Here is a 10,472-nt window from a genome sequence, read left to right on the forward strand (position 1 = left end):
CATCTGCTGACACCTGCATCCATGCAGCCTTGGTCTCAGTGGGAGGCCTCTTCCTGCCTGACCTAGGGAAGAGGACCTCCCTGTGGGCCCTCACCCCATCCAATAATGCCTGCAGTGAAGCCTCGTCGAATTTGCAGGCAGCTCGGGGTCTGGCACTGGCCACAGCTGCTGCAGGCTCCTCTGCCATCCTGTGTGGCTCGTATGGAAGCCTGCAGAGGTTGCAATGCTTGCTATAGACTTTAAAAGCACCACGAATGATGACATCATACTGTGGGGCTTTCTGACTGGAAATAGTCAATTAGCAAGGGTTCCCACACGCTGGAAATGAATTGGCCAATTGAGGGAAAATTGCATCAATCTGGCAGACCCATTTACATTCATGTGGGAACCCCGACATTCGGGGAACCCGGCAATTCCCCACACCTGCGGGAAAATCGGTCCCTTTGTGTTCTCCTCACAGCTTCCTGTCCCACCTAGCTTTGTATCATCAGCAAACTTGGATACATTACACTCTGTCCCTTCATCTCGGTCATTAATATAGATTGTAAATAACTGAGGCCCCAGCACTGATCCTTGCGGCACCCCACTAGTTACAGCCTGCCAACCTGCAAATAACCAATGTAATGTGGGAAAGGCGGCAGCCAATTTGCGCACAACAAGCTCCCACAAACAGCAATGTGAAAATGACCAGATCATCTGTTTTTGTTATGTTGGTTGAGGGAGAAATATTGGCCCCAGGACACCGGGGAGAACTCCCCTGCTCTTCTTCGAAATAGTGGCCATGGGATCTTTTACATCCACCTGAGAGGGCAGACGATGCCTCGGTTTAACGTCTCATCTGAAAGATGGCACCTCTGACAGTGCGGCGCTCCCTCAGTACTGCCCCTCCGACAGTGCGGCACTCCCTCAGTACCGCCCCTCTGACGGTGCGGCACTCCGTCAGTGCTGCCCCTCCGACCGTGCGGGGCTCCCTCAGTACTGCCTCTCCGACGGTGCGGCGCTCCCTCAGTACTGCCGCTCCGACGGTGCGGCGCTCCCTCAGTACTGCCCCTCCGACAGTGCGGCGCTCCCTCAGTACCGCCCCTCCGACAGTGCGGTGCTCCCTCAGTACCGCCCCTCCGACAGTGCGGGGCTCCCTCAGTACCGCCCCTCCAACAGTGCAGCGCTCCCTCAGTAATGCCCCTCCGACAGTGCGGTGCTCCCTCAGTACTGCCCCTCCAACAGTGCGGGGCTCCCTCAGTACTGCCCCTCCGACAGTGCGGCGTTCCCTCAGTACTGCCCCTCCGACAGTGCGGCGCTCCCTCAGTACCGCCCCTCCGACAGTGCGGCGCTCCCTCAGTACCGCCCCTCCGACAGTGCGGCGCTCCCTCAGCACTGCCCCTCCGACAGTGCGGCGCTCCCTCAGCACTGCCCCTCCGACAGTGCGGCGCTCCCTCAGTACCGCCCCTCTGACAGTGCGGCGCTCCCTCAGTACCGCCCCTCCGACAGTGCGGCGCTCCCTCAGTACTGCCCCTCCGACAGTGCGGCGCTCCCTCAATACTGCCCCTCCGACAGTGCGGCGCTCCCTCAGTACTGCCCCTCCGACAGTGCGGCGCTCCCTCAGCACTGCAATGGGAGTGTCAGCCTAGCTTTACGTGCTCAAGTCCCTGGAGTGGGACTTGAACCCACAAACTTCTGATTCAGAGGCGAGGGTGCTACCCAGTGAGCCACAGCGGACACTAATAAAGAGAGCGATGGGAAGTCCCGCAGCATGTTATTTTCAGGTTTAAAGTATCGGATTGCTATCTCTACACGTTGCACAATGTGGAAGGTCTTAAGTATGAAGCAGATTGATTGTGACTGAGTGCTTTCGTGTCCCACAGCCTGTTCCACATCGTACAGCTACCACAGCTAAAGAAAAGAGCCCTGGTCAGACCCCTTCTGGAGTAACTGGGTTCAGTTCTGGGCCCCGCCCCTCAGGAAGGAGATCTTGTCCTCGGAGGGGGAGCAGCGCAGATTCACCAGAATGATACCCGGGACTAAAAGGGTTAAATTCCGAGGGCAGGTTACACAGACTAGGCTCGTATTCCCTCGAGTGTAGAAGATTAAGGGATGATCTAATCGAGGTATTTCCGATTAAAGGATTCGAGGGGGTAGAGAGAGAGAAACTATTTCCTCTGGTGGTGGGGGGAGTCCAGAACAAGGGGGGGGCGTCACCTTAAAATTAGAGCCAGGCCGTTCAGGGGTGATGTCAGGAAGCACTTCTTCACACAAAGGCTGGTGGAAATCTGGAACTACCTCCCCCAAAAAGCTGTCGAGGCTGGGGGTCAATTGAAAATGTCAAAACTCAGGTTGATAGATTTTTGTTGGGCGAGGGGATTGAGGGTCACGGAACCAAGGCGGGTGGATGGAGTTAAGACACAGATCAGCCGTGATCAAATTGAATGGCGGAACAGGCTCGAGGGGCTGAATGGCCTCCTCCTGTTCCTGGGGCGGGGGGGGTGATTGATTCCTGTTATTCAGCATAAGGTGGATGCCTCACCTGAGGAGTTACAAGGGAGGGAAAGCTCAATGAATGGCGAGATGGGTGGACTCCCTCCTACACCCCACTTTGAGAGGGGCCTGGTGTGGGGACTAACTTCCTTACCCAGAGAGTGGTTAGAGTGTGGAAAACCCCTCGGCATCTACCCTGTCAATCCCCCTCAGAATCTTCTATGTTTCAATGAGATAGAGTCATCGAGTTATACAGCACAGGAAGAGGCCCTTCGGCCCATCGTGTCCGCGCCGGCCATCAAGCCCCGTCTATTCTAATCCCATTTTCCAGCACTTGGTCCGTAGCCTTGTATGCTATGGCGTTTCAAGTGCTCATCTCAATGCCTCTTGAATGTTGTGAGGGTTCCTGCCTTTTCCACCCTTTCAGGCAGTGAGTTCCAGACTCCAACCACCCTCTGGGTGAAAAAGATTTTCCTCAAATCCCCTCTAAACCTCCAGCCCCTTACCTTGAAACTATGCCCCCTGGTTATTGACCCCTCTACTAAGGGAAAAGTTCCTTTCTATCTACCCTATCTAGGCCCCTCATCATTTTGTACACCTCAATCAGGTCCCCCCCTCAGCCTTCTCTGCTCTAAGGAAAACAACCCCAGCCTGTCCAGTCTCTCTTCATAGCTGAAGTGCTCCAGCCCAGGTAACATCCTGGTGAATCTCCTCTGCACCCTCTCCAATGCAATCACATCCCTCCTATAGTTTGGCGACCAAAACTACACACAGTATTCCAGCTGTGGCCTAACTAGCGTTTTGTACAGCTCCATCATAACCTCCCTGCTCTTATATTCTATGCCTCGGCTAATGAAGGCAGGTATCCCATATGCCTTCTTAACCTCCTTATCTACCTGTCCTGCTGCCTTCAGGGATCCATGTACATGCACACCAAGGTCCCTCTGGTCCTCTGTCCTTCCTAGGGTCCTACCATTCATTGTGTATTCCCTTGCCTTGTTAGTCCTCCCAAAATGCATCGCCCCTCGTTCTTCTAAACTCCCGAGAGTATCAGCCCAATCTACTCCATCTCTCCTCATAGGACAACCCGCTCATCCCAGGAATCTAGTGAACCTTCGTTGCACCGCCTCTAAGGCAAGTCTATCCTTCCTCAGATAAGGAGACCGAAACTGTGCACAGTTTCTTGCCACTTACACCCTTAAGTTTGAATTCAAAGGGGGGGAAAATTCGGTTGCTTTGCATATCCTAAGAGGGCGCTAATGGGGCACAAAGCAACTGGCGCCCGGGCACGGCGATGTTTGCGCCGCTCGCGAAATTGACCAGACATTTTGCAGCGGCGCTGCTAAACACTACCGCCACCATCCCCTGCGCCGGCTGATCGTGACGTCAGTCGAGTGTGCATCGCCCCGGACCGGATATTGAGTGGCGCCCCCTGCCTTACCGCCTGCCGCTAGCAACGACAGGTTGAGGGGAGCGTTATGCAGTCAGGAAGGGACCGGGGGGGCGCTATTTAAAGGCGACCGCTTCCTGACTTTTTTTGTCAGTGACATTTTTGCACCACGCATTCTGAGAGAGAGAGAGAGACTTCTGGAGAGATTCAACGCTGTGTGAAGGAGTTTTGGGGACTGAGCAACACTTTGCAGCTTCATTTTGATTTGACCTTCCTTGTATCGATTTAGAAGAGACTATGGGGGCTGCACTCTGAGCTCTTTCCCTGGGCCTCTCCATTGTTCTTTCCAGCAGATTTGATGCACAGGTCTCTCCAGGCCACGATTCAAGGCTGCATTGAGCATAGAAACATAGAAGATAGGAGCAGGAGTAGGCCATTCGGCCCCTTGAGCCTGCTCCGCCATTTAATGAGATCATGGCTGATCATCCAAATTCAGTACCCTGTCCCTGCTTTCTCCCCATATCCCTTGATCCCTTTAGCCTTAAGAAATATATTAACTCTTTCTTGAATATATTTAATGAATTGGCCTCCACTGCCTTCTGTGGTAGAGAATTCCACAGGTTCACCACTCTCTGGGTGAAGAAATTCCTCCTCATCTCTGCCCTAAATGGCTTACCCCTTATCCTTAGACTGTAACCCCTGGTTCTGGACTCCCCGGCCATCAGGAACATCCTTCCTGCATCTAGTCTGTCTAGTCCTATTAGAATTTTATAAGTTTCAATGAGATCCCCTCTCATTCTTCTAAGATCGACCCTCCCCTTTAAGAACTGGCCGGCACCAGTGTGTCTGAGTTCCATTGCTGACTGACATCACATGAGCTTCGCCAGCGCTCTGAGGTAGCGCCTCGCTCCTCGGCATTAGCGCCTGATTTAGCGCTCCAATCACCTCCAGGAGCGATAGAAGACAAGTTTGCAGTCGGAGGCGATAATTAGCGGCAAGCGCTGAACTTTGCGCCCGGCCGATAATCGCGCCCCCCCCAAACGGGGCGAGATTCCGAATTTCTCCCTCAGTGTCCAGTCACAGAAGGACATAAAGCTGAACTCAACGACCCTCGCTGAACGGTTAGACTAACCTCGCACAGCTGCCCTGACCCCGTTCAACATCAGGGGGCAGCTTATCAATGACAGGTCTGCGATTTGTTGGCATTGTTTGTTTCGAGAGCCCGAGTGAGGAGGCACCTGCTGTCACCAGCTTGTGATTCTCTCTCTTCCTCCACCGCCCCCCAACCTCGAATTGGCTCCAATTTGCATCTCAGCCTTTCCACCAACTGGCCCAGGTGCTCCCCCGCAGTTGCTATTAAAAATGTCCGTTAACCGCTTGGCCCTGCCTTTTGCACACAGAAGATTTGCATACTGCTCAAGACCGCTTGCTTTCTGTCTGGTCGGGGCACTGCCGCATATATTTTCAGAAAGCCGGTGGACTTCAAAATGCCACCACGCCGAAACCGTTTTACATACGCAGTGACTTCTGATCGTCAGCCAAGCGCGAAGTTAAAATTAAACCCAGACGGAAATAGCATTTTGAAAAAATATTCCGGTGCTGTGCCTGGTCAACCATTGTATTTCACATTTACAATTCAGAAACTCCTCTCCCTTCATAGTATTACATCGAATGTCCAGCACAGAAACAGGCCATTCGGCCCATCTTCTCCGTGCCAGTGTTTATGCTCCACACCAGCCTCCTCCCACCCCTCTTCATCTCACCCCATCACCATATCCTTCGATTCCTTTCTCCCTCATGTGTTTATCCAGCTTCCTCTTGAATGCATCGATACTATTCACCTCAACCACTCCCTGTGGTAGCGAGTTCCACATTCTCACCACTCTCTGGGTAAAGAAGTTTCTCCTGAATTCCCCATTGGATTTATTAGTGACTCTCTTATATTGACGGCCCCTAGTTCTGGTCTACCCCCCCACAAGTGGAAACATCTTCTCTACGTCTACCCTATCGAACCCTTTCATAATCTTAAAGACCTCGATCAGGTCACCCCTCAGCCTTCTCTCTTCTAGAGAAAAGAGCCCCAGCCTGATCATTTAGAATATGACTCCCAATCATTTTATTTATTTAGAATATAATCCCAATTACTTGATTTATTTAGAATATAACTCCCAGCCCCTCATCGACACTCTATCTCCCCCGTGAACCACACTGTTGTCTTGCTCTGGTGAGTGTCTGCTGCGGCTCAGGGTAGTATGCTCTCTCTCTCTCGCCTCTCAGTCTGAAGGTCGTGGGTTCAAGCCCCCACTCCAGAGACTCGAACACATCATCTAGGCCGACACTCCAAGTGCAGTACTGAGGGAGTGCCGCACTGTCGGAGGGGCAGTACTGAGGGAGCGCCGCACTGTCGGAGAGGCAGTGCTGAGGGAGCGCCGCACTGTGGGAGGGGCAGTACTGAGGGAGTGCCGCACTGTCGGAGGGGCAGTACTGAGGGAGCTCCGCACTGTTGGAGGGGCAGTACTGAGGGAGCGCCGCACTGTCGGAGGGGCGGTACTGAGGGAGCGCCACACTGTGGGAGGGGCAGTACTAAGGGAGTGCCGCACTGTCGGCGGGGCAGTACTGAGGGAGCACCGCACTGTCGGAGGGGCGGTTCTGAGGGAGCACCGCACTGTTGGAGGGGCAGTACTGAGGGAGCGCCGCACGGTGGGAGGGGCAGTACTGAGGGAGCGCCGCACTGTCGGAGCGGCAGTACTGAGGGAGCGCCGCACCGTCGGAGGGGGAGTACTGAGGGAGCGCCACACTGTCGGAGATGCCATCTTTCGGATGAGACATTAAACTGAGGCCCCGCCAGCCCTCTCAGATGGACGTAAAAGATCCCACGGCCACTATTGGAAGAAGAGCAGGGCAGAGTTCTGCCTCAATATTTATCCCTCAACAAAAACCACTAAAATATTATCTGGCCTTTGTCACGTTGCTGTTTGTGGGACCTTGCTGTGCGCAAACTAGCTGCCTCGTTTCCTACATTACAACATTGACCACACTTCAAAAAAAGTACTTCATTGGTTGTGAAGCGCTTTGGGTCATCCTGAGGTGGGGAAGGGCGCTGGAGAAAAGTCTTTATTAAATGTCCCGTGGTTCTGCCTTTGTGCTTTATAAACAGCTTCTCTGCACTGCCGTGACTGCCCCCCTCCCCTGGCCCACTAACCCCCTTCACAATGTGGCTGGAGAGCTGATCTGAAAGCTGCGTTAAACCATCACGTAGACTGAGAGACACGAGCAAGCGCGCGATATGTAGCAGTCGACATGAATCACTATCCCCAGCTCAGATTCTTGTAATTCGACCTGGTTAACGCCTCCACCTCCGCACCCTGTCATAGTATTAATAATATTAATCATTTTTTTTAAAAACTTAAAAACCCCCTTGTGTGGAGGAGCAGTTGAAGGGAACAATAGCCGAGGAGGTTCTTTTGAGCTCCGCAGTGGGGAATTACAGCGCCCAGTGTGGCAGTCATAACAGGCCAGACAAAGAGCCCAAACTGCATCCACGGTCTGAGGCAACTGATCTCAGGCAGGGCCAGCGTCAACGGTGTGACAACTGTGACACTTTCTCACCTCTGGGCTTGGGGAAATGGGGGTGGGGGGGGGCGGGGGTGGTTACAAATCGGCCAGGGGCTCCCTGCTCCTGACCGTGGCTCAGTGGGTTTCTCTCTCTCTCTCTCGCCTCTGAGTCAGAAGGTCGTGGGTTCGAGTCCCCACTCCAGAGACTTGAGCACAAAAATCCAGGCCGACACTCCCACTGCCAGTACTGAGGGAGCGCCGCACTGTCGGAGGGGCGGTACTGAGGGAGAGCAGCACTGTCAACGGGGCACTCCTGAGGGAGCGCCGCACTGTCAACGGGGCAGTACTGAGGGAGCGCCGCACTGTCGGAGGGGCAGTACTGAGGGAGCGCCGCACTGTCAAAGGGGCAGTACTGAGGGAGCGCCGCACTGTCGAAGGGGCAGTACTGAGGGAGAGCAGCACTGTCAGAGGGTCGGTACTGAGGGAGCGCCGCACTGTCAACGGGGCAGTACTGAGGGAGCGCCGCACTGTCGGAGGGGCAGTACTGAGGGAGCGCTGCACTGTCGAAGGGGCAGTACTGAGGGAGCGCCGCACTGTCGGAGGGACGGTACTGAGGGAGCGCCGCACTGTCGGAGGGGCAGTACTGAGGGAGCGCCGCACTGTCGGAGGTGCCGTCTTTCGGATGAGACATTAATCTGAGGTTCCGTCTGCCCTCTCAGCTGGACGTAAAAGATCCCAAGGCCACTATTGGAAGAAATTCTCCCCGTACCCAATATTTATCCTTCAACCAACATCACTAATACAAATTATCTCGTTATTTATCGCATCGCTGTTTGTGGGAGCTTGCTGTGCGTACATTGGCTGCCACATTCCCTACATTACAACAGTGACCACACTTCAAAAAGTGCTTCATTGGCTGTAAAGCGCTTTGGGACGTCCTGAGGTGGTGAAAGGCGCTGGAGAAATGCAAGTCTTTTCTTTTTGACAGTGACCCACGCTGTGTTGACGTTCGGTGATGCCCCGCCACGGTGGAACAGGCCATCTCCACTAGCGGTGCAGGCTCCCATGGTCGAATAGCCACGTGGGTGAGATACCCACAAGGGCAGCCGGCACCCGCGGAACCAGCGTGACCTGATGCCCTCGGGCGGCGGGAGGGGAGGAGAGTATTTCGCACGGCCGGGGTGGGCTATAGGAATCCTAAACCAGGATAAATACTCGAAGGGCTTGGCGAGAATACCGGCTGTGTGCTGGATGAGCTCTCCTAAGAGTGAAAAGAAGACGCTGCCTCGTAGTTTAGAATTATAGACTTGTATTCCACAGCCTCATTCTGTCTTTCACAAGTGAATTTACCGAATCACAGAATGATACTGCACAGGAGGATCCCATTCGGCCCATCGTCGCCTGTGCCAGTGAAAGAGCTCTCCAAATAGTCCCACTCCACCTGCTCTTTCCCCACAGCCCTGCAAATTTTTCCTTCTCAAGTATTTATCCAATTCCCCTTTAGAAAGTCACTATTGAATCTGCTTCCACCGCCCTTTCAGGCAGCGCGTTCCAGATCACAACAACTCGCTGCGTAAAAAACATTCTCCTCATCTCCCCCTCTGGTTCTTTTGCCGATTATCTTCAATCTGTGTCCTCTGGTTACCGACCCTCCTGCCACTGGAAACAGTTTCTCCTTATTTACTCCATCGAAACCCTTTTCGGGATTTATTTGTTTATTTTTTTAACCCCGTAACTTAATTACATCGCTCCAAACTCTCTCAGCTCTTTGTGTGCGATCATCTCGAATTCAGCCTGCCTGGTACCGACAAGGCAATAAAGAACTGCTTCAGATTCATGAAGATAGCGCACGAGAACGGAAGCAGAGGAGGCACAGCTAATCACGCGTCCTGCAGCATTATCAAAGAAAGGATTATCGAGTTTTATTAAAAAGGTTTTTCGGCAGCAACTTGCGGCGCTCGCCATGTTGACTATTTTCCTTTTCCAATCAGCTCCCCTCTTAATCCCTCTGCTTTTTTAGTTTAGCGTGCCATATGGCAGCTGCGTGCACAGTCCGCCTTCTTTAAATATAACCAAACTGACGGCGACTTAAATGAGCCAGCTGACTTTTTATTTTATTACGCAGACTTCCAGCGTTTTTTGACGGCGTTTTGGAGCTCGCGGTTCTTTTTTTAATTTCCCCCCCTCCCGCCCAGCCGCCCGTGCGGTGCCGGAGTTTGCGCGCCCACGGAATGCGCCGTTTAATCCCGGGAAACCTAAAATAGGGGACCGTTGCGGTGGGCGGGGGGGCACCGACGTTCCCGCTAAGCCGCGCGGCGGCCTGGAGACTCGCAGGCTTCGCGACGGAAGGAACCGCGCGCTTGCACGAAAATATGATCGTTAAAGGGACTGCGCGCCCCCAATAAAAATTAGTTGGCTTCGTTCACGGGACGTAGAGCTAAGATTTGGCCCTCTTTCGCGATACAATTCACGAAACTGCCCCCCCGCTCTCTGCTCGCTCCCTTTTACACGTTCCCTAGATTGGGAGAAGGGGAAGTGCAATGAGACCTGGGTGTCCTTGTGCACCTGTCGCTGAAGGTAAGCATGCAGGCACAGCAGGCGATTAAGAAGGCAAATGGTATGTTGGCCTTCGTAGCGAGAGGATTCGAGTACAGGAGCAAGGATGTCTTGCTGCAGTTGTACAGGGCCTTGGTGAGACCACACCTTGAGTATTGTGTGCAGTTTTGGTCGCCTTATCTGAGGAAGGATGTTCTTGCCATGGAGGGAGTGCAGCGAAGATTCACCAGACTGATACCTGGGATGGCAGGAATGACGTATGAGGAGAGATTGGGTCGACTGGGCTTGGAAGAATGAGAGAGGATCTCATTGAAACTTAGGACTGGACAGACTAGATGCAGGAAGGATGTTCCCGATGGCCGGGGAGTCCAGAACCAGGGGTCACAGTCTAAGGATAAGGGGTAAGCCATTTAGGACTGAGATGAGGAGGAATTTCTTCACCCAGAGAGTGGTGAACCTGTGGAATTCTCTACCACAGAGGGCGATGGAGGCCAATACA

The sequence above is a fragment of the Somniosus microcephalus genome, unplaced genomic scaffold (genome assembly GCF_052327205.1).
Source record: "Somniosus microcephalus isolate GS21.2 unplaced genomic scaffold, FLI_Smic_1.0 unresolved_chr7, whole genome shotgun sequence".
NCBI classification, from domain to species: Eukaryota; Metazoa; Chordata; class Chondrichthyes; order Squaliformes; family Somniosidae; genus Somniosus; species Somniosus microcephalus.